The sequence below is a fragment of the Arachis ipaensis genome, chromosome B01 (assembly GCF_000816755.2).
Source record: "Arachis ipaensis cultivar K30076 chromosome B01, Araip1.1, whole genome shotgun sequence".
Taxonomy (NCBI): domain Eukaryota; kingdom Viridiplantae; phylum Streptophyta; class Magnoliopsida; order Fabales; family Fabaceae; genus Arachis; species Arachis ipaensis.
In genome coordinates, this window is record NC_029785.2 from 85,543,260 (window position 1) to 85,565,884 (window position 22,625).

Below are 22,625 nucleotides of genomic sequence, written 5' to 3' on the forward strand. Positions count from 1 at the left end.
AATAACAACTAACAACCTAAGAATTATCACTAAATGTTGGACATTATGGCTCTAGTAATCCATACACTCATTTTCCCCAAGCCAAGGGGTGGAAATTACCCCATAATCAAAATTGGCATTTCATCGGACACATAATGGGCATAAACATAAAACATGGCAAAATTGGGAAAATGATAAAAGCTAGGAACCATAAATGATCAAAATCAATAAAAGCAACTCCAACAAACATAAATAAGCATCAAACATCAAATTAACGAACTAGAAATCCAAATTGCAAAACTATGTATATATTGATAAAGGAAAGTAAAAATAGAAATAAGTGTAGAACAAGTATGGAAATTGAAAGAGACAATTAAAGGAATACTTACAAGGTAAATTGCAAAATCCAAAAGCAAGACTTGAAGTATAAAATTCTACGAAACCCTAATTAAACCCTAAGAGAGCAAAACCTAAAACTACACTACACTACTCCTAATGTGTTTTTCCTAATCTAAAGTGAGCCCTCTTTGCTATGTGTTGTTGCTCCCTTAATATAGCCTCTTGAACCAGCCTCAAGCCTTCAGAAATGGGCCAAAAGGAGCCCCAAATCGTGAGTGCACATGCATTTTTAATGGAGGCACGTACTAGGACCTGTGCGAGCGCACAGGTATGTGCGTCCGCACACTTTGCCAAATTTTCACTTGTGCATACGCATAGATGGTTGTGCGTACGCACACTTCGTGTAACGACCCAACTCCCAGTATGCCATGGTCATACAAGAAGCTAAGTGTTATCAACTTGTTCTTCCTAATTATTAACTATTACTTAATATATGAGCCTGTTCCTTGTTAGAACGTTGCCAATTTTACGAGTAACTTTTTTTTTATTCGTTGCAGATGATAATGTAAAATAAACAAGCATACATTGAGAGCAATAAAAGCAGGCGTAGAGAAATATAGAAATATAGTAGATAATATACATCATGTACACTATAACACAACATGTAGCATTTACATAAGATCAAGTCAGTTTACGTCCTCGTCAACCTACGTAGCTAATATATACACGACACTCCCAGGGCCTGACCTATACAAAAAGCCGCTAAACTGGCGCCCAGGCTAGCCTAACCACTACATAGCTCCTAGCTCTCGGGTGTACTAACACAAGTGAGAGACTAACTATCAGATAATGTCAGACTAGAGCATCATCAAAAGAATACCCCTTCTGCTGTCAAACTATCTCTACACGTGGCCATTCGGAGAATCGCCATGAGGCTCGTCCACCTTCTCATCCTGCTCTATCTCTATCTCAGGATCCTTCTCCTCCTCATCATCTGCAGCTACAACTATACCCTCAGATCCTCCAGAAGCACTGCTGTCACTATGTACAAAACCATTCGCGAGCACAGGTCCGTTCGCGTAAATAGGAGCTACCCCATCGTCCGGTAGTGTCGGCTCAGCAGGCTGTGGAAAGTCAGGGATCGGCTCAGGGGAAAAGTCCCATTCTAGTGGTATCACAGGTACGTAGTCACCAGCTAACTTAGACTCACCAGAAATGATAGGCTCAGGTTCCACCACATTCAAAGGTTGAGCTGGTATAGGGTGTCCGGGACCGTCAGGAAAAGGATGTGCAGGTGCATCAGGGAGTAACTAGGATAAGGGAAAGTCGTAGGGTGCGTTAGGATCAAAAAGTGGACTAGATAGAGGATGTTGAAAAGTGCAATTTTGTGACATGTAACGTCTCATAAGAGGCTCCGCACTAAAAATGTAGTAACTATAGTACACTGGATCCTCGTAAACGTAAGGGTCCTCGAACTCATAGAATAGCATGCCCGTCTCCATCTGAAGGGGAGGAAGGGAGAGAAGGGGGTAAGAACTGGGGAGTTCTTAGTAGGGCCGGGGTTATTAGTTACGTTCATTTATTTGGGATCGATTAGCAGACGAATAACATAATGTAGCGAAGCAGTAAACAGAAGATAAAGATAGAAAGAGAAAATAAAGACAACAGAAAGCAGAACACAAACAAAAGAATACATGAAAATAAAACACAGAAATAGCGTACAAGCAGACAAATATAAAGAAATAGATCACACATAGAAAGGAATGCAATAGAGAATGATGCGCAGACAAGAATGATGCATGTCTAGCCCTAGCGCAGGCCATGAGCTCATGTGTCGGTTGGCTGCCCGCAATCCCGACATTTACCCGGTCACGAGTAATCCTGATTTTCTGGATACGATTTTTCATTCCTAAATAAATGCGCATATAATAATAGTTGCTCGTCTGAGACAGCCTCTGCTTACTGCAGGAAAATATATATATACTTTGCTTTTTGCTCTAGGGAAGCGGAAAATAGCTGTAGGTAACTTAGTTTCCCTGCAGAAGCTCTGGGTTGCATTAAGCAACTAATATATATTAAATATAGCTCTGGGTTGCATCAAGCAACTAATATATATAAATATCTCTTTATTATATTACTCTTCTCTTTATATCTCTTTACTCTGTTCTAGTTTCTCTTTTCTCTGTATCTTTTTACTCTGCTTTGGTTACTCTGTTCTCTGTATCTCTCTATTCTGCTCTGATATCTTTGCTTAATGTATGTATTTAAAGCTTATGTAAATTTCGGTATGAATAGTTAGCCTGTTCCAAGTATAGGTTCATTAAGTCTATAATGAAACATTTTAACTTTTCATATTATACCTAACCCTAGTCGTAATTCAAGGACTAACTAGGTTGCCCTATTTCGTTCACTAATCTCTGTCTGTTTTTCTGTTATTAAAACTTTATAGACTTTTTTTATCTTTCATTTATCTTTGCCTCACTAATATGTTCTTACCACTCCCTAAGTGTTTTATGAAGGTATTTATGAGATTCTGCGCTTAAAATTGTCTTTCTAAAGCTTTTACAGAAAACAGCCTTTTTCGCATTATTTTATTAATAAATTTTCGAAAATTACCTTGCCTTTACCTTTTAACCTTTAAAATTAACTTTTTACCCCGATAACTTTTAATATTTCTACTTTAACCACCCTAACTTTCAGAAATTACAAAATAACCCCTCAAACACCAAAATATTTACTTCCTTGCCCTTTCTAAGATCTTAAAGGTGTTCTTCAATGTTCTTCACCATACTCAAAGTGTTCTTCGTGTTCTTCGTAAATTTTTCAGATTCTTTCTCTGTTTTTAGCCGTTTTTCAGTCTTTTCAGCAACCGATTTTTACCATAATTCAAATTAAATTAGCAGCCACTAAAACCCCATCTTTTCTACATGATTTTAACACAAATTGAACCCCAATTTAAGGATTAGGGTTCATTTTTCCAGTAGCCATGAAGAACATAAGTTTCAAGTTGAATATCATCAAATTTCATCAAATTTTCACCAAAATTTCAACAAAAATCAATCATATAAACAATCAATTTCAAGCACAGCCAAACCATATCATAATCACACAACTCAAACACAATCATTCAAGATTAATTTTGTCAAACCCTACCTGGTTTTGTTGCTCCTAATTCGGTTAGACTTTCAGGTGGTCCTTAAGCACTTTTTCCTCCTAAATCACATCAAGAACAACTTTAAATCCAAAAACTCTCAACAAACCAAATCTCACTCAGCATGTTAGGAAGTGATTTCTAACCTTAGACTTGCTGGAAACTCACGTTTCTTGGCCCTCAAGTCAAGTTAAGCATGATTCCTAAGGAAGAACATCAAGAAAACACATGTTTAAGCATGTTTCCTTGAAAACCGAATTGAAGAGGGAGGGAGACAGCCATCTCACCTTATTTCCATCCTTGATAAGTTACATGGTTATGTAGAGAAAGAAGAGAGGATAATTTTGGTGAAATCAGAGTTTTGATTTGAGTTTTAGTTCAGAAGAAATCAAGCTTTGAAGATTAAGTGTTCATGAAAGTTTCTCTCTTTTCTCTCTTGTTATTTTCGGCCAAAATGATGAAATGAGACAGCCTTGGAGGTCCTGGGGGTATAAGGTGTGTTGTGATTGGTTGGCTTGGAGGTGGATTAAAATAATATTAAAATATCTCAAGTGTATAACTACTAAAACTAGATGTATCGGAACACTTGTAAAAACATCTCTAAAAATTATTTTATGAGCTACTAGCATAAATGACACTAGTAACATATTTATTATGAGAATAGAACATGTATGATGAGGCCTTAGCATTGCTAAAGTCATCAGAGAGTGCTGGTGCTAAGCTGCACCAGTAAACTGTAAACCCGGTTAAACCGATTTTCTGTTTTTAACTAAAACAGGCCAGGTAACCTTATAATATCATTCAAGAATTTTCTAATACTAATATAATGATAATATTATACTATTATCTCTCTCCTCTCATGAATCGAGTCTGGTTCGTCAAACAGAGACTATTTACGAAAATCAAAATCAAAACTACCAACCGATACGGTTCAAAAACTAGGTTCTTTGCGATTGCATTATCGAGCTTGCCTCAGATGAGGTTCTAGCTTAAGGATGACATAATGACAATGAGGATTAAGATGCTTGATGATATATCAGAGCTTCTCCCCTTACTGATCCTCCGGAGTTCTCCATACTTTCAGAAAAGATCTCGCGTACTCGAAAACCGGGGTTGTTACATTCTACCCTCTTAAAAGAAAATTTTTCCCTCAAAATTTCAGTTACCTGAGAATAGATGCGGGTAATCAACTTTCATCTTATCTTCCAGTTCCCAAGTGCGCTCTTCTTCTTCCCTTGGTTCCCATGCTATTTTGACTAAGCGAACAGTCTTGCCTCTTAGCTGCTTATCACTTCTTTCTACGATTTGAACTGGTGGTGCTTAATATGTTAAATCATTTCATAACTGTACTATTTCTGGTTGTAAAATGTGACTCATGTCGGGAATATATTTCTTAAGTTGCGAGGCATGAAAATCATCATGAAAGTTTGATAAATAAGGAGGAAGGGTTATTTGATAAGCTAGTAGACTAACTCTTTTAAGTGTTTAGAAAGGTTCTATGTATTGTGAGTTAAGCCTTTTAGTCTTAAGGGCTCTACCTATTCCAGTAATCGAAGTTACTTTTAGAAAGACATGGTTTCCGTCACTAAACTCTAAGGGTCTACGTCTATTATCGGCAGACCTCTTTTGACGGCTCTGTGCTATCTGGATCTTCCGACGAATCTCCTTTATTTTCTCAGTAGTTTCTTGCACTAAGTCTAGACCTAAGACACTAGCTTCTCCATCGTCATTCCAACACAATGTTGTCTGACATCTTCTTCCGTAGAGAGCTTCATATGGTGCCATCCCGATACTTTGTTGGTAACTGTTGTTGTAGACGAACTCGACCAACAGCAAATACCCATCCCAGCTGCTTTGGTTGTCTATCATACATGACCGTAATATGTCTTCTAACGTCTGGATTGTCTGCTCTGATTGTCCGTCTATCTGAGGATGGTATGCTATACTTGTGTGCAATTTTGTTCCCAATGCTTCCTGAAAAGCTCTCCAGAATCTAGTAGTAAACCTCGAAACTCGATCTGAGACAATTTACGAAGGTATCCTGTGCAGTCGTACGATTTCTTGAATATATATCCGTGCCAGCCTTTCTAAAGTATAGTCAACTCGAATAAGAAGGAAGTGCGCTGACTTTGTTAACCTGTCCACAATTACCCAAATGGCATCATGTCCTGTTGAGGTTCTTGGCAATCTCGTGATAAAATCCATAGTGGTCTGCTCCCATTTCCATTGTGGTATTTCCTAGGGTTGCAGGGTTCCTAACGGCTTCTGATGTTCCACCTTCACCTTCTCTCAGGTTAAACATTTTGAGACATAATCAGCTACCTCTTTCTTTAAGCCCGGCCACTAGAACATTTGTTTCATATCTTGATACGTCTTTGTCACTCCAGGATGCATAGAAAATCTACTTTGGTAAGCTTCTACAAGAATCCTTTGTCAAAATTCTCCAGAGTTAGGCACACAAATTCCTTCCTTTTTTTTACCTCCATAGACCATTACGATTTTGTCTCAGCTTCTAGTTCTTCTGCTCCCATAAGTCCCAGCATCATCATCGTTTCTGAGTCCTGAGCATAGTCTTTGGTATATCTAGCTCGATCGCAAATCAATCTTCGAGAACATAGTTGCACCTTTCAACTAATCCATCAAATCATGTATCCGTAGAAGTGGATACTTGCTCTTGATAGTGACTTTATTTAGCTGTCGGTAATCCATGCAAAGTCTCATTCCACCATCCTTCTTCTTTACCAGCAATATTATAGCTCCCCAAGGTGATGCACTAGGACGAATAAATTCCTTTCCAAGCAGCTCATCCAACTACTTCTTCAACTTTGCAAGTTCCAGTGGTGACATCCGGCACGGTGCTACAGAAATTGGTCCGGTTTCAGGTACTAGTTTAATGCTGAATTCTATCTCTTACTAAGGAGGAAACTCAGGTATGTTGTCGAAGAAAACATCAGGAAATTATTTTACCATTTGGATTCGTTCTAAGCTTAATTCACTATCATTCGAGCTAGCCGCTAACAGAACGTACCCCTCACAATCACTCCCGTCTATGGTAACTCTTACAGAATTCAGATACAAGGTGTGGGACAGAAATGGTTTAGTACATAGACTATCGAATGGAATAACAGTAGTTCTTTTAAAATAATCAATGAAAGCATGATACTTAAATAACCAATCTAATCCTATAATAACTTCTAAACCACATAGAGGCAAACAGATTAGATCATGTATAAAAGTCCTGTTCCTAATAGCAAATGGTACTTGCAGGCACACTAAACTGGTCAAAGCATTTTGGGATGCAGATGTATGGATAATTAGATCAAAGTTCAACTCAGAGAAAAATCTAGTCCCAACTCACGAGCAACAATTAAAGAGATAAAGGAATACGATACACCCGAGTAATACAGTACAGTTAGAAATCAATTTCTGACATAACACTGACCTTGGATCAGGGCATCTGATTGCATAGCATCATCAGCAGTCATAGCAAACACTCGACCTTGTTGCTAGGTTCGTACTAGATTTTGAAAAAACTTTCTTGGGTAGATCCTAGCTGGGTGTCCAGATTCTTCACAAGTAAAACAAGCGTTCGTTCCTTACAGCATCCAAATATGACATAGCCATAGCCATGGAGATCATAACAGCTATGTGGATAGCTGTGCCTCGCATCGATTCGTCATTCGGAGCTCAATTAAACTATGCCTATTCGCAGTCATTAAGGTTCTATCCGCACCAAACAATCAACATTAAGGTGATCAGTCTTAATATCTTAAGTAAGGCACGAACATTTCCAAAATGAGCGCTCATAAACATTCATGCCAAATGTATCTTAAAGATACCCTAACAGCATGAGACACATAAGCAGAGTATGCAATGAAGCATAGTCAGTCCACTCCCCAGGCTCTATTGGGAACGAACTGCTCTGATACCTAATTGTAACGACCTAACTCCCAGTATGCCATGGTCATACAAGAAGCTAAGTGTTACCAACTTGTTCTTCCTAATTATTAACTATTACTTAATATATGAGCCTGTTCCTTGTTAGAACGTTGCCAATTTTACGAGTAACTTTTTTTTTATTTGCTGCGGATGATAATGTAAAATAAACAAGCATACATTGAGAGCAATAAAAGCAAGCGTAGAGAAATATAGAAATATAGCAGATAATATACATCATGTACACTATAACACAACATGTAGTATTTACACAAGATCAAGTCAGTTTACGTCCTCGTCAACCTACGTAGCTAATATATACACGACACTCCCAGGGACTGACCTATACAAAAAGCCGCTAAACTGGCGCTCAAGCTAGCCTAACCACTACATAGCTCCTAGCTCTCGGGTGTACTAACACAAGTGAGAGACTAACTATCAGATAATGTCAGACTAGAGCGTCATCAAAAGAATACCCCATCTGCTGTCAAACTATCTCTACACGTGGCCGTTCGGAGAATCGCCATGAGGTTCGTCCACCTTCTCATCCTGCTCTATCTCTATCTCAGGATCCTTCTCCTCCTCATCATCTGCAGCTACAACTATACCCTCAGATCCACCAGAAGCACTGCTGTCACTATGTACAAAACCATTCACGAGCATAGGTCCGTTCACGTAAATAGGAGCTACCCCATCGTCCGGTAGTGTCGGCTCAGTAGGCTGTAGAAAGTCAGGGATCAGCTCAGGGGAAAAGTCCCATTATGGTGGTATCACAGGTACATAGTCACCAGCTAACTCAGACCCACCAGAAATGATAGGCTCAGGTTCCACCACATTCAAAGGTTGAGCTGGTATAGGGTGTCCGGGACCGTCAGGAAAAGGATGTGCAGGTGCATCAGGGAGTAACCAGGATAAGGGAAAGTCGTAGGGTGCGTCAGGATCAAAAAGTGGACTAGACAGAGGATGTTGAAAAGGGCAATTTTGTGACACGTAATGTCTCATACGAGGCTCCACACTCAAAATGTAGTAACCATAGTACACTGGATCCTCGTAAACATAAGGGTCCTCGAACTCATAGAATATCATGCCTGTCTCCATCTGAAGGGGAGGAAGGGAGAGAAGGGGGTAAGAACTAGGGAGTTCTTAGTAGGGCCAGGGTTATTAGTTACGTTTATTTATTTGGGGTCGATTAGCAGACGAATAACATAATGTAGCGAAGCAGTAAACAGAAGATAAAGATAGAAAGAGAAAGTAGAGACAACAGAAAGCAGAACACAAACAAAAGAATACAAGAAAATAAAACACAAAAATAGCATACAAGCAGACAAATATAAAGAAATAGATCACACACAGAAAGGAATGCAACAGAGAATGATGCGCAAACAAGAATGATGCATGTCTAGCCCTAGCGCAGGCCATGAGCTCATGTGTCGGTTGGCTGCCCGCAATCCCGACATTTACCCGGTCACGAGTAATCCTGATTTTTCGGATACGATTTTCTGTTCCTAAATAAATGCGCATATAATAATAGCTGCTCATCTGAGACAGCCTCTGCTTACTGCAGGAAAATATATATATATTCTGCTCTGCTCTAGGGAAGCGGAAAAAAGCTGTAGGTAACTTAGTTTCCCTAAAGAAGCTCTGGGTTGCATTAAGCAACTAATATATATTAAATATAGCTCTGGGTTGCATCAAGCAACTAATATATATATAAATATAGCTCTGGGTTGCGTCAAGCAACTAATATATATATAAATATAGCTCTGGGTTGCATCAAGCAACTAATATATATAAATATCTCTTTATTATATTACTCTTCTCTTTAAATCTCTTTACTCCGTTCGAGTTTCTCTTTTCTCTGTATCTCTTTACTCTGCTCTGGTTACTCTGTTCTCTGTATCTCTCTATTATGCTCTGATATCATTGATTAACGTATGTATTTAAAGCTTATGTAAATTTCGGTATGAATAGTTAGCCTGTTCCAAGTATAGGTTCATTAAGTCTATAATGAAACATTTTAACTTTTCATATTATACCTAACCATAGTCGCAATTCAAGGACTAACTAGGTTGCACTAGTTCGTTCACTAATCTCTGTCTGTTTTTCTGTTATTAAAACTTTACAGACTTTTCTTTGGTTTTTTATCTTTTCTTTAACTTTTATCTTTCATTTATCTTTGCCTCACTAATATGTTCTTACCACTCCCTAAGTGTTTTATGAAGGTATTTATGAGATTCTGCGCTTAAAATTGTCTTTCTAAAGCTTTTACAGAAAACAGCCTTTTTCGCATTATTTTATTAATAAATTTTCGAAAATTACCTTGCCTTTACCTTTTAACCTTTAAAATTAACTTTTTACCCCGGTAACTTTTAATATTTTTACTTTAACCACCCTAACATTTAGAAATTACAAAATAACCCCTCAAACACCAAAATATTTACTTCCTTGCCCTTTCTAAGATCTAAAAGGTGTTCTTCAATGTTCTTCACCACACTCAAAGTGTTCTTCGTGTTCTTCGTAAATTTTTCAGATTCTTTCTCTGTTTTTACCCGTTTTTCAGTCTTTTCAGTCTTTTCAGCAACCGATTTTTACCATGATTCAAATTAAATTAGCAGCCACTAAAACCCCATCTTTTCTACATGATTTTAACACAAATTGAACCCCAATTTAAGGATTAGGGTTCGTTTTTCCAGCGGCCATGAAGAACATAAGTTTCAAGTTGAATATCATCAAATTTCATCAAATTTTCACCAAAATTTCAACAAGAATCAATCATATAAAAAATCAATTTCAAGCACAGCCAAATCATATCATAATCACACAACACAAACACAATCATTCAAGATTAATTTCGTCAAACCCTACCTGGTTTTGCTGCTCTTAATTCGGTTAGACTTTCAGGTGGTCCTTAAGCACTTTTTCCTCCTAAATCACATCAAGAAACTAACGAAATCTCACTCAGCATGTTAGGAAGTGATTTCTAACTTTAGAATTGCTGGAAACTGACATTTCTTGGCCCTCTAGTCAAGTTAAGCATGATTCCTAAGGAAGAACATCAAGAAAACACATATGTAAGCATGTTTCCTTGAAAACCGAATTGAAGAGGGAGGGAGACAGCCATCTCACCTTATTTCCATCCTTGATAAGTTACATGGTTATGTAGAGAAAGAAGAGAGGATCATTTTGGTGAAATCGGAGTTTTGATTTGAGTTTTAGTTTAGAAGAAATCAAGCTTTGAAGATTAAGTGTTCATGAAAGTTTCTCTCTTTTCTCTCTTGTTATTTTCGGCCAAAATGATGAAATGAGAGAGCCTTGGAGGTCTTGGGGGTGTAAGGTGTGTTGTGATTGGTTGGGTTGGAGGTGGATTAAAATAATATTAAAATATCTCAGGTGTATAACTACTAAAACTAGATGTATCGGAACACTTGTAAAAACATCTCTAAAAATTATTTTCTGAGCTACTAGCATAAATGACACTAGTAACATATTTATTATAAGAATAGAACATGTATGATGAGGCCTTAGCATTGCTAAAGTCATCAGAGAGTGCTGGTGCTAAGCTGCACCAGTAAACCGTAAACCCGGTTAAACAGATTTTCTGTTTTTAACTAAAACAGGCCAGGTAACCTTATAATATCATTCAAGTATTTTCAAATACTAATATAATGATAATATTATACTATTATCTCTGTCCTCTCATGAATTAAGTCTGGTTCGTCAAACAGAGACTATTTACGAAAATTAGAATCAAAACTACCAACCGATACGGTTCAAAAACTAGGTTCTTCGCGATTGCATTATCGAGCTTGCCTCAGAAGAGGTTCTAGCTTAAGGATGACATAATGACAATGAGGATTGAGATGCTTGATGATATATCAGAGCTTCTCCCCTTACTGATCCTCCGGAGTTCTCCGTACTTTCAGATCCCGCGTACTCGAAAACCGGGGTTGTTACACTTCGCGATGCTCTGGATTCGCTCTGCTTAGGTTCTTGTGCGTACGCACAAGTAGCTGTGCGCACGCACGCATGCTGATTTCCATTTTGTGCGTATGCACATATCCTTGTGCGTACGCACGCATGGCTGAGCTCTCCTCCTTTGTTTTCTTCATGCTTTCTCCCAATTGTATGCTCCTCTTCCATTCCCACCAAGCTATCCCTACCTTATTCATCTGAAATCACTCACAAATAATATCAAGGTATCGAATGGAAGGTCAATGGAATAAAATTAGTCAAAATAAGCACAAAAGAGCATGTTTTCACAATCAATCACAATTTAGGGAGAAAATACAAAAGCATGCTATTTTAGTGAATAAGTGTGAGTTTATGTGATGAAACCCATTCGAATCAAACCAAAATACATCGTCAAATATGGATTCATCAATAATTAAAGATCCAAACAAGGGACATTTATTGTTTTTCGCTTAGGGCTTGTAATGTGCTAAAATTAAGAACAAATGGGTTAAGCATAGGCTCAAAATTGACTAACAATGGAGGATAAAAGGTGGGCTATTTGGGTAGGTGAGCTATTGAAACAATTGTCTCAATCATATAAGTGCATTCATACACAAAATAATGGACATAAAGAATCAAACAAATCTAAAATATAATCATATAAAGAGAATAATACACACAAGAATGAAAATAAGTGGTTATATAATGTAACCACACAAATAGGCTCAAAACTCACATGCTTGTGTTCCTAGCTCAAAAACATGTTCCACAATATATGTAATTCAAGAAAGTTCTAACTATAGATAGATTTCTTGGAAAACCTTCATCATTTTGACTAAGTTTATTGTAAATATATACACAAACTAAGAAAATGCAACAAAAGTTACTAAAAGACCTAAAATGAAATGCAAAGGTGTTGAGATTAGAAACTTGTCACCCAAAAATACTGATTGGTCGGACGACCTCCCCACACTTAAAATTTTGCACCGTCCTTGATGCACTCAAAGATGAGCAAGGGGGTACGGCGACGCTCCGAATTGCCACCTTCAGTTGGTGGATCAACCAGTTGCTGCATGTTCTTTCTCCTGCTTCCGTCTTTGCTTATGGTGCATCGGTCATGAAAAACAGAAAATAACACCGTAAGATGAGAAAATACAAAAGCACAGAAGCGTAAATTGTTGGAATGAGGTAAATCACTAGAATGAAGTGAGTGAATTAGTGTGACGTTAATGAGAAAATAGGTGTGTGAATTCTAAATTAATAGCCCTTTATAACACACACACTATCATAGAGAGCTATGTCACAATTACATAAAGAAAGTATGTACGCCACTCCTTCTAGTGTGCTTGAAATACTTTAAAAGACTTGTAGGTTAAGATACAAACAAGTAGTGAAGAAGCATAAAAGTATTCAAGCAGAAATCAAGCAATTGTGAAATTGGATAATGGATGGACATTGGTTGATGTGCAAGGTAACTTTAATGAACAAGATGGAATATGAAACTTACACATCAAACAATGACACATATTGAAATTTATTTGTGACACCTAAGTGACATAGAGGTGGAACACATGAGTGCTATGGAACTTAGGAAAAAGAAGATAGAAGTGAAAATCAATCACATAGCAAGCATGGTCCACAAAGCTTAGAAAGCTAAAAAAAATATGTCACTACGTAAGCCTTTGATCCAATTCCACAATTCCAAAATCTCAATGCATGAAATAGGTGGTGTCAATAAAGGTCAATCGTAAACAACCATCACCTAAAAGAAAATGCATTGATAATATACAATTGCCTAACAATGGATGATGAATGCATGGTGGCCAAAACATGCAATTCAAAAGATTTAGAAAGCTTAAAGGCATTGTCACATTTACTTGGCATTCAAAAATGTAAAACATGAAAATTCAAAACCAAGTAATAATTTGTAACCTCAACAAAAGAGATCCAACAATGAATATAAAAAATAGTTATGCTAAAATAGCATTCAGTTAATAATAAGCAGCAATAAATAGTAAACAAGATTAATAATCCAATACTTATAATGAAAAATAGAAAAATAAACAAAAATTAAACTAACTAAAAGAAATGGTGTTATATGGTGTTTGGTAGTGTTGGGTGATGGTTGAAGGGTGGAAAGAAAAGAAGAGAAGAGAGAAGAAGGAAAGAAATGGAAAAAAGAGAAGAAAAGAAGGTGTGTGAACAGAGCAATCCACTCGTACGGGTAGGGTGACGCGTAAGCGTGGACTTGGGAAAGGGGATCGACGCGTACGCGCGGGTCACGCGTACGCGTGGTGGGTTATTTAGAGAGGCGTCGCGTACGCGTGGGGTGACGCGTACGCATGGGTTGGTTCGTGCTAAAGGCACAATCCCAGCCCAAAACTCACACAACTCTCTGGAATTTGTATGGAAGTTAAAATTTTGGATCCACGCGTACGTGTGGGTGAGGTGTACGCGTGGATGGTAGAAAAAACTTGTGTCACGCGTACGGGTGGCATGGTACTCTGTTTTTCAAAATTTTTCAAGTTCTTGCACCAAACCAAGCATTCCAAACCTCTAAATAGCTACCAAAACATCATAAAACCATATTTAACCTACTAGACTCCCAAATAAACTCAACAAACTAAACAAAACATGAAATTAAACAAATTTTACCAGTATTTACAAAATGGAAAAAGGGAAAGATATTACCATGGTGGGGTGGCTCTGATGAGTCCGTATTTTACGATATATTTTTGTTTGATTTGAGTGTATTTCATCACATAAATCCACATTTATTAATCTAAATAGCATACTTTTGAGATTTCTTCCTAAGTTGTACTTGAAAGTTAAAACTTGCTCTTTTGTGCTTAATTTAGTCAATTTTAATTCACTTTAATCCCATTTGGTGCCTTGATGTATTTGTTAAGTGATTTCAGGTTTCCAAGGCAAGCATGGGTTGAAGAAGTGAGGAAAAGAGCATACAAAAGGGAAGAAACCATGAAGAAATGGATTTTGGAAGTTCCAACACCCGTGCATATGCACAAGTATGCGTGCGTACGCACAAGAGGGATTTGCGAGCGACGCGTACACGTGGATGGATTTTTTGCCAGGCGACGCATACACGTGACCCGAATTACGTCAGCTCATTAATGCAAATCGCTGAGGGCGATTTTTGGGCCTCCAAAACCCAGTCCAACTCATTTCTGTAGCTATATCAGGCTAAAGGAAAGATGAATGAAGTGAGGGGGGCAATTAGGTTTAGCTTTTGTTATGCTTTTCTCTTAGTTTCTAGAGAGAGAAGCTCCCCCCTCTCTCTAGAATTAGGTTAGGTTTAGTTTCATTTCCTTTAATTTTAGTATTTAATTCTTGTCTTAATGTAGTTTCATTTATGTTTCTTTAATTTATTGTCTTAGTTCTCTTAGTTCTTCTTCTTAATTTCTCATTTTTGTTATTTTTATGTTTATGGATTCTTTTGTTAATTTCAATTTTAATTAATGCAATTTATGTTTTGATGCAATTTATTGCTTTCTTTAGTTGTCATTGTCATTTTCTTGTTTTTGGTATTTTAGATTTTATTTCTAATGCAATTTAATGTTATTTTATTTTCATGCACACCAAGTGTTTGATAAAATGCTTGGCTTAGTTTTCACTTAGTTTTTCAACACTCTTGGCTTGGATTTGTTGATTTGGTGTCCCTTGAGTCATTGATGTCTATTCTTGTTTGATATATTAGAGTAGTTAGTTGATTTGGTCTCCCTTGACTCTATGTGACCCCTTATTGTTGACATAGGACTTAGGGGTTGAAATTAACTATGCCTGTTTGACTTATCTTCGATGTATGGTTGACTAAGTAGGACTAACTCTTCATAATCATCATGTGTTTGTGGTCAATGTCTAGGATAGGTAACCTTAGTTCTCAATTACTTGCCAAGAGGTTTCTTGCATTTTAAGTTTCATTTCCTTGCATTTAATTGCTTTGACTTTTATTGCTTTGACTTTTAATTCCTTGCATGTTTATTTAATTACTTTGATGTTTAATTTCTTGCATTTTTAGTTTTCACACTCTTGGTTGAGAAATTGGGTGCTTGGGTGGAATTAAGTTGTGGATGTCCATTCCGCATTGTGTGAGAATGACTAATTGGTTTGGTCTCCATTGACGCTAGTCTTTCACTAAGTAATTAGTGAGTTGACTAGGACTTATGAATTGAAATCAATTACCCCCTTTTGACTAATTCTCAAGTAGGATTGACTAATTGGGATTAATTCCCCACAATTGCCATGTTTGTGGTACACAACTAGGATAGGAATCCTAAATTCCCCAATTCTCACTAACAGCTCTTTTAGCACTTAATTTCCATTCCCATTGCTTTAATTGCTTTTCTCTTAATTCTTTGCATGATCATTTAATTTCTTGCCATTTACATTACTTGCTCTCTCTTGCATTCACAACCCCCAGTTCTCTCTCATAGCCAATAACATGACATTTTATTGCAACTCCTAGGGAGAACGACCCGAGGTTGAATTACTCTTGATCTCGGATTATTTTGTATTGTATTTAATATTTGATCTTGAGAATTCATTGTTGGTTTGGACTATGCTACCAATGAATTGATGCTTGTTTTGATCGATTCCGAACCATACGATAAATTCTCTTCATCAGTCTCCCACCTAGCACTTTTGTTTATTGTCCTTAAGTTGGACTTATGGGGAGCTCTTCATCAAGGTGGCTTGTGCTTGAATCCATCCTTGAACATCCACCAATGCTTGGACTTCCAATAAGTTCCATCATTCAAAGTTAATAGCTCCAAGCTTTGATGGAGTTCTTTCCAAACCATAAGCTCCCAAAGTTGATCCACACCTTGTAATCCGGGATCCCATACTTTGTTTTCTCACCCGTCTTTGAGTTGATCATGGTATTTTCCTCCGGGTGGTAAAGAAGCCGAATTCTCATGAAGGCACCAAACTACCCTCCTAGACCCATCTATTTGAGCACTACACCAATCCATGCTCCTCAATTTTGAGCTTCCCACCATAATGAGCCTAGATTTACAATGCCAACCACTAAACATCCTCCTCTTACGCTTAATTCCACAAAGCGCCCTAAGTTGGCCATCTGTTTCAAGCAAACCAAATTCAAGTGGGATAATAAAGCTAAGAGTTAGAAGTTTTACCCACTCAAATGAACGACTAGATGACAACCTAGGTAGAGGAGTTCCAAATGATCTTCATAAAGCATGTTCCACTCCCGTCTATCCTCTTCTAGAGGCTTCCACCACTTTGCAAGGTTCTTCAAGCTCTACCTTTTGCTAAGCTTCCTCAAGTTCAAACTCTTCTTCACCAATTTCCTTTAGCTCTTCCCCATCACTCAAGTCATAAGTGAAATCTACCTCATCATCAATTCCAAGCATAGTGGGAAAGGATTTATCAAGCTCAAAAAGATCATATGTTGATGCGAAATCATCATATATAGGAGGACTTGTTGCTTGCCCAACTTCTCCCAAACCTTCTTCTTGGTAGCTTTCTTCCGATTTCATCTCTTCTTCATTGCTTACCAAGGGCATGAGAGGTTGTGCATCTTCTTCTTTGATCTCAATGTCAAGCCCAATGGGAGAGGATTCGATTGTAGATAAGAAATTTTCAATGATTGAATCCATCTCCTGATCAACCCCTTCAACTTGAGATTCCTCCTTGCACTCAACATCTCCTAAATCTTCAACCACTTCCTTTTATTCAGTAATCTCTACCTCCTCCTCTTGTTGCACTTCTTGCTTCAACTCCTCTTCTTCACATTGAAGCTCCAAAATCTCCTTCTCATTGCACTCCTCAACTAATCCTCCATATTCAACAATGGGAGTGTCTTGGATACTTGAGCACAATGGTACCAATTGGTTTACCACTTCGGTCAAGTTAGCCGCGAATTTTTCCCTAACATCTTTTGCTCTTCTTCTTGCTTAAGACACCTAGCAAAAAGTTCTTGTAGTTCTTGCCATAGGGGATGGAGAGATTGGTCCACTAATGGTGGTGATGGAAGAGAGGGTTCATCATTTGAGGAAAAGGAATTGTAGTTGGAAGGTGGTTCATATTGGTGAAAGTTTTGAGGTGGTGTATAAGAAAATTGTGGTTCATGGGAGTATTGGTATTGGAATGGTAGTGGCTCTAGATATGGTTCATATGGTGGTTGGTATGGTGGGTAAGGTGACAGAGGAAAATTGTCGGTAAAGAATTTCTCAATGAAATCTCGTTGCAAGCATAGTTTTAAACTAACAACTATCCTCAATCAAACTTTAATTTGTTTGTCACTTAAGCAAACCCAATAAAAATAACCGAAGTATTAAACCTCGGGTCGTCTCTCAAGGAATTGTAGGGAAGTGTTGTTATTATTGGTTATGGGAAAGTATCTTTTTGAGTTTTTAAATGTTGAATAAGGAATTTAAATGACACAGAAATAAACTAACAATTAAGAAAAGTCCTAGCAAGGATTGTAATCGGAATTCCTATCCTCATTATCAATGTCAATTGTGATTGTAATTGTAAATTGCACTCACTTAGTGAGCAATAATTAACTTAAGTTCACAAGTCCTAATCAAAGATTAGATTTAGTGAAGCTCAAGCCAAGTACCAACTTCCAAACACCAATCAATAAAAGACTTTTGATAATTCAAAAGTCTCCAAATAATCAATCCAAGTTAAGAACGTAAAAAGCTAAATTAAAACCCACCCAAGCATTTTATCAAACACTTGGAAGGCACAAAATAAAAGCATAGAAAAGCAATAAGAGAATGTAAAATCTAAAACCAACTATTGCAAAATCAATGATAACAAATAACGGAAGAAGCAATAAACATGAAATACCTCAAATTGCATAAAAAGGGAAATCAAATCTAACATGCGGAATTCATAAACTAAATTTACAACATAAAGTAATCAACAAGGGAAATAAATAAACTAGAATGCTAGAACAAATAAAAGTAGAAGAGAAAATAAATTGAAATAAGATAGAATTCAGAATTTGAGAAGAACTAAAGCTAAAAATCCTAAAACCTAGAGAGAGGAGAGAGCCTCTCTCTCTAGAAAACTACTTCTAAAACCTAATAATGTGAATGAAGTGTTTAATGATTTCCTCCCATCCAGCTCCACTTTGTAGCCTCTAAACTTCACTTTTGGGCTTGAAACTAGGCCAAAAGCAGCCCAGAAATAGCCCCCAGTGTCTTTTGTGTAATGCAGCACGTGACGCTCTATCACGCGTACATGTCGCTGGGCTTCTGCGCTTGTCACGCGTACGCGTCAGTCATGCATACGCGTCGCTGTAAAATGCTCCAAGTCATGCGCACGCGTCAGCCATGCGTGCACGTCGCTCGTCTGCTGCACTGGTCACGCGTACGCATTGCCCACGCATACGCGTCGCTGCCAACTTCTCAAAACATCATTTTCTTGCATTCTTTCCACTTTTGCATGCTTTTTTTTCATTCTCTAAGTCATTCCTGCCCTATAAACACTAAAAACACTCAGCAAATATATCACAGCATCGAATGGTAATAAGAGGGGATTAAAATTAGCAAATTTAAGGCTAAAGAAGCATGTTTTCAATCATAGTACAAAATTAGGGAGAAAAATGTAAAACATGCGAATTATATGAATAAGTGTGAGAATAATGGATAAAATCTACTAAATTAAGCACAAGATAAACCCTAAAAATGGGGTTTATCGTAAGGATTAGGGTCATAATGAGGTGTTTGGTGATATGAGGCTTGTGAGTAAGGTTGTTGGGGACTATGTTGAGGGAAAGGGTCATATGCATATGATGATTGTGGTTGACAACCACAATGAGGGCCATCACATACATTAAATTGGTATACATCAAGAGTTGGATTGTACCCATAAAAAACCGGAGGAGGATGTTACAAAGAAGGTTGTCCATAAGCTTGGCACTCCTCCCACCTTTGATCTCCAAACCCTTGATGCAAATCCTCATTAAAGCCTCCATTTCCTACAACATAGTTTGAACCACACTCATAGCCAAAGTAATGAGAATTCATAGAAGCAAGAGAAAATGAAAATAAAATCTAATAAGAAACAAAGAAAACCAAATCCTAAAACTAGCAAAAACTAGCAAAGAAGCAAAAGGCAAACATCTTCACATATATACAATGGCTAATAGCATAGCACCATTGCAATTCCCCGGTAACGGTGCCGTTTGATTGATAGGAAATTTGTTTTGTTTGGTATAGAATTTCTCAATGAAATCTCGTTGCAAGTATAGTTCTAAACCAACAAACAATCCTCAATCAAAATTTGGTTGTCACAAGTACAAACCCCAATAAGAATTAGCCGAAGTATTTAAACCTCGGGTCGTCTCACAAGGAATTACAATGAATTGAATGATTATTGGCTATGGAAGAATACAAGGGTTTGATTTAGTAAAAGTGCAAGAGAATAAATGACAAGAAAAGTAAAGGAAACAATTAAAGAAAGAAAATGATAAAGAGAGACATTCATGGCAAGGATTGAGAATATAAGCTTTCTATCCTAGTCACTAATCATAACAATGATTAACAAGAATTTATCTTATTTCGTCATCTCTAACATGGAGGAAGGTGTAAAGTTATCTTCCATGAGAGAAAGTCAAATAAGACTAGTTTTAACTCAATCCAAAAATCCTAATCAACTCACTAATTGAATTAGCAAGAGATTAGAGTCAACAAAAATAATATTAACGAACAACTCTAGATCACTAACCTAAATTGGGTATTATTGACTCAAGATTGCCTAATTCCTCTTTCCAAGCCAAGAATGCTCAAAGATCTACTCTAACATCCTTCCAAGCATTTTGTCAAACACATGAAAGGCATAAAAAGAAAGCACAATAAATTGCAAGGAAAGATAAATTCTACCACTACCAATTGCAAGAATTTAACAATAACTACTCAAATCAACAATAAAAGAGCATCAAACATGAATTGCATTGAAAGAAAACCAAATCCAACATGAGCATTCGTAAACATAAAAGTGACATAAAAGGAAAATTAACACTACCAACTAAGAGAATTAAGATGTCGAAACAAGAAATTACAAGGAAAACTAAAGGAAAACAAGAATTAAACCCTAGATCTAAGATGCAAATACCCTAAGAACCCTAATTCTAGAGAGAGAGAGGGAGCTTCTCTCTCTATAAACTAACCTACATGATGCTATCCTACAACTAAGTGCTCCCCCCTTGCCCAAGCTTGAATTCTACATGAAATAGCCTTAGGAATGAGTTGGATGTAGGCCTGGGCAGCTCAGAAATTGCCCCTAGTGTTTTCACTTTAATGAGGTCACGTGCGAGCTATGACGCGTACGCATGGGTCACGCGTACGCATCGCTTGGCATTTTCCTTCCCACGCGTACGCGTTATGTCACGTGTACCCATCGCCATGCGACTTCATCTCCACGCGTGTGCGTCTGTCACGCGTGCGCGTCGATGTATGCACTCCCAATCCTTGTTTTCCCATGAATTCTCCACTTTGCATGCTTTTCTCTTCACTCCTTTAATCCATTCCTAGCCTTTTCAACCTGAATTCACTAACAAACACATCAACGCATCTAGTCGAATCAAAGGTGAATTAAAATTACCAATTTAAGTGCCTAAAATGCATGTTTTCACATTTAAGCACAAATTAAGGTGAGAATTACAAAACCATGCTATTTCATTGAATAAATGTGAGAAAAGGTGATACAATCTCCCAAATTAAGCACAAGATAAACCACAAAATTAAGGTTTATCACCCATCCAGACAACACTTGGGGAGGGCAATTTCTAAACATCAGCTTGTACCTCTCCCAAGCATCACGGAGGGACTCGCTTTCCTTATGCCTGAAGGTCTGAACATCTGTCACTAGCTTCGCTAGTCTCTGTGAGGGAGAGAACCCGTTTAGAAAGTTGTTAACAACTTTATCCCAGGTGTTCACACTTCCTCTAAGTTCAACATGCCACCAATCATTTGCTTGATCACTCAGAGCAAATGGGAAGAGTTTTATCCTGGGGACTTCAGCGTCCATTCCATTGGCCTCTATAGTGTCACAAAACTGTAGGAAGTCGGAGATGAACTTACTAGGGTCCATTCCATTCCATTGGCCTTTATAGTGTCATAAAACTGGTACTTTTGTCGTAATAGCAGGATCTGGTCTAGGTTGACCTTAAAGTCATCTGAGTTAACAGGAGTGTCAAATGTATAAGAACCCAGAGGTCTCCTAATTTGTATATTCCCCTTTAGATCCATAGTGACTTCAGTGTTCCTGCATACATAAATGAGAAAAAAAAAACAAGAAAGAAGAAGAATAGGAGCTCTATGTTAAAGAATGGAGAACTCCCTGTGAGATGTAAAGAAGAAAGAAAAGAAGAATAAAGATAGAAGAAGAGAGAAGAAGAATTCGAAAAGAAAGGGATAGAGAATTCAAAAATTAGGAGAGAGAAGAATTAGTTAGGAAGTTTTGAAAAAGAAGAAAGAGAAAAGAACTAACTAATTAAGAAAGATTTGAAAACAAGATAAGATAGAAGATTAGAAAAGATTTGAATTTAAAAATATTTGAAAAAGTCAACAAGATAAGATAAGAATTGGAAAGATTTGAAAAAGATTTAATTTTAAAATTTAAAAGAAGATAAGATAGAAAAGATAAGATAAGTTAGGTAATAAAGATAAGAGAAGATAAGTTTTAAATTAAAAAGATTTGAATTTAAAATTTGAAATTTGAAATTTGAATTTGAAATAAGATAAGATAATATTTTTGAATTTTGAAGAAAGATAAAAAAAAAGATAAGGTAATATTTTGAAAAAGATATGATTTTTGAAAAAATTTGATTTTTGAAATTTGAAAATTAAAATAAGATAAGATAAAAATTTCGAAACTAAAATCTGAAATTTTTAATAAAAATTTTCGAAAATCAATTAAAGATAAGAAAAGATATTTTATTTTTTTTAATTTTTTGAATTTAATGAGGAAAGAGAAAAACAACAAAAAGACACCAAACTTAAAATTTTTAGATCTAAAACACTCAATTTTCGAAAATTGCAAGGAAAAACACAAAGAGTCACCAAACTTAAAAATTTTAAGATCAAAACAAGAACACTTTGAAGATCAAGAAGAACACCAAGAACAAGATTCAAAAAATCCAAAGAACACAAGAACATGTAAAAGACACCAAACTTAAAAACTTTAAAAACCAAAGACACAATTTGGAAAATTTAAAGAAACGACACAAGAAGACACCAAACTTAAAGATTGACACAAGATTCAAACAAAAGAAACT